Here is a 2,768-nt window from a genome sequence, read left to right on the forward strand (position 1 = left end):
AAATCCCCTGGATTACTTGCCAAGAATCCCGGGATTTTCGAGACCTTAAAAAGTCCGAGATTAACATTCCTAGTGGTAACCGTTTACTTTCGAGTACGCCATTATCGAGCAGTCGTCAGCATAAGATATAATGGAGAGGAGACTCTCTCTGGTGATTTAGGGAGTTTCGAGATATAGTATAAAACAGAAGCGGGAAATAGACACTACTAATACTGTTTAACTCTTCTTGGTTTACTAATTTTATCTATACAAAAAAAACATATCGAATGTCGGCCACTGGGATAAGCAGGACTCAATTTAAGCTTGCAAATTCCGTCGGGACCAATGGCTTTGCGGACTTTCACCTTCCCCACGGTTACAAGCCAGACGCGCACTGAGTGTTGACAGTTTGTGCAGCCTTCTGGTGACTCGAACTTTGTCTTTATGCACCGAAGGATGCAGCGTGAACTATCGGCTTAAATAGCTCAAGCATGGCACTGGGTCGGACTAGGCCCGTTCACCAAACGAGATTTCCACTCTATTGTCGCTCTTCCTTGGGTTGTATGGTGACCTTACAGTTGACCAGAGCTTACTCAAAGCATAGGTGAAGTTTCAAGTCTTCATATACTTCTCCTATTATTCGGCCTATGAACGTTTACTAGTTGTCGAATCTCCATGCTTAAATGCCTGATGCGGGGATTTCCAGGATCGACCTAGCGAAGGTTATTACGCTCGTTGGCTACAACAGCCGCTTCAGCTTGGAAATTCGGGTAGATTTCCGCAATGCATCCAGCGGGAATGAAGCGGGCTGCAGCAGTGACAACCTTGTGGAACTTACGCTCACCTTCATGGATGTCGGTTGGTGCAGGGAGGGCAGCGAAGGTGCTGTAAGTAACTTCCGCGAAGCCGTTCTAAACAGATTTTTTAAGTTAACAAGTATGTATGAGTATGGGCAGATGGTCAGATGGTAACGTCAGCATAGGTCGCCACGTTATGCTGCACTACGCCTCGCTTGAATGCATAAATGGTGTGCGCTAAAGACACCAACTGCCACACGGTTTTCACCTTTCAGAGCGCATATATTGGGGGGATATTCTGCCGGGTAGCTGGTGACAGGGGGTATGTAAATGTTGAATACTACTAGCTCGGCATCGCGTGACTGGGTAGCAATGACCTCGTATTCTCGGTAAGACTATACTACATGGTGTGATGCGTGATGAATGCTAAGCCTCCACCATTATCTCACTCGCTATTTCGAAAGTGCAGTGTAGCTTCATCTCTTGCTCTGGAGTTCTTTACAGTTGAATTGTAATATCTTCATGTGCCATGGGAGGTGGATCGCAGTACGGGACGTTAGTGAGGTGTGGAGTTTCCTGTCAGCAATTTGTTGTGTATGGTGTTGTTGGAGGTGTTGCCTTGTGGTGGCAGTAGGTGGTATCGCAGAAAGGATTTGCGTCACTGATGCAGCCGTGTTATTGCGTTTGGTGAGAACAGTACGGGGCCACAAATAACGCGGTTCACTGTCGGTGAGATCAAAGACCTGAGCAGGTTCTAAGGTGACTCCGTCGGTTGCAGATAAGTATTGCACTTAACTGAAGTGCAGTTTGGGTGTAATCATCTCTGGAATACGCATCAGGAACAGGTTCATTGGTCCAGGGTTTAACTCGATATCCGCCCCCGAGCAGAAGAATGCGGAACAGATGTTACCCCATGGTCGAACAAGGTTTAAGAGACCTAAACACGGTTACACGCCGAAACAATAGCCCTTGCTCGGACAAACCCCGTGTCATTCCAGTGCGTTTTACCGGCTGTCGTAGGAATGCTAGATTAGCGGTCCGAATGAATATTTAGACAATTAAACGGCGTCAGAATTGGCCCCAGATGCATAAGTGTAGATGAGAGTTGTGGAGTGCAATAACGCCCATGGTCTTTATTTCCTAAATAAAAAGGAATAAAGTCCGCGGGCGTTATTTCCATTTCTAAGGGGAGATAGCGCCCACAAATAAAAGGCAATAAAGCCCCCTGGCTTAACATACCAAAGAAAAGGAAATAACGCCTGCTTTATTTATTTAATAAAAAAAGGAAATAAAGCTCGTGAGAAGTATTTTCTCTGGCTTTATTTTACTGATACATTCCAATTTTTCAGGCAATGAAGCCCGCCGGCGTTATTGCCTTATCGAAAAGGAAAGAATGCCCATCGGCAAAAGGCAATAAAGCCCATAGGAGTTATTTCCGAGGGCGTTATTGCACTCCACCGATGAGAGTAACCACCAGAATTTAACGTAAACTACATTGTTGTAGGCTTCTAAAGATAATGTGGATTTATTTATTTATAATACCACAAGCTAAATAATTGACTTCTTAGTTTAATGTGCCCTTAGTTTTGAGAGCTATGGGGTATAGTCGTTGCGCTGGGTATGCAGTTACAGTTGCATGGCTATACTCAATCCCGAATTTTGCGTCCTCGTTCGCGAACTCTGGGCAACGTGAGCAACCCATGTGCGAGATGCGGTAACCAATCCGAGTGGAGCCTTGGGTCACGGCAGAAAGAGAGGGAGCTTCGGTGGGGCAACTCCGACGTATTCGGTTTAAGGGCTCACTGAAGTCTGCAGCGTCTGTTCACCAGTAGGTGCGGCTGCAAGCGGGTGTGTGCTTGGAGCAAGCGGCTTGCTATATAAACGTGTATTTGGTTGCGAAACCACCCTCGTCCCAGCAATGGGTTGTGCGCTGGGTGTGGGACCCGCCACGTAAAAACCACTTCCCGTGAAGAAGCAAGGCAAAGCCTCGGA

This window comes from Rhagoletis zephyria, unplaced genomic scaffold (genome assembly GCF_001687245.7).
Source record: "Rhagoletis zephyria isolate East Lansing unplaced genomic scaffold, Rhagoletis_zephyria_1.1 Rzeph_scaffold_01007, whole genome shotgun sequence".
NCBI lineage: Eukaryota > Metazoa > Arthropoda > Insecta > Diptera > Tephritidae > Rhagoletis > Rhagoletis zephyria.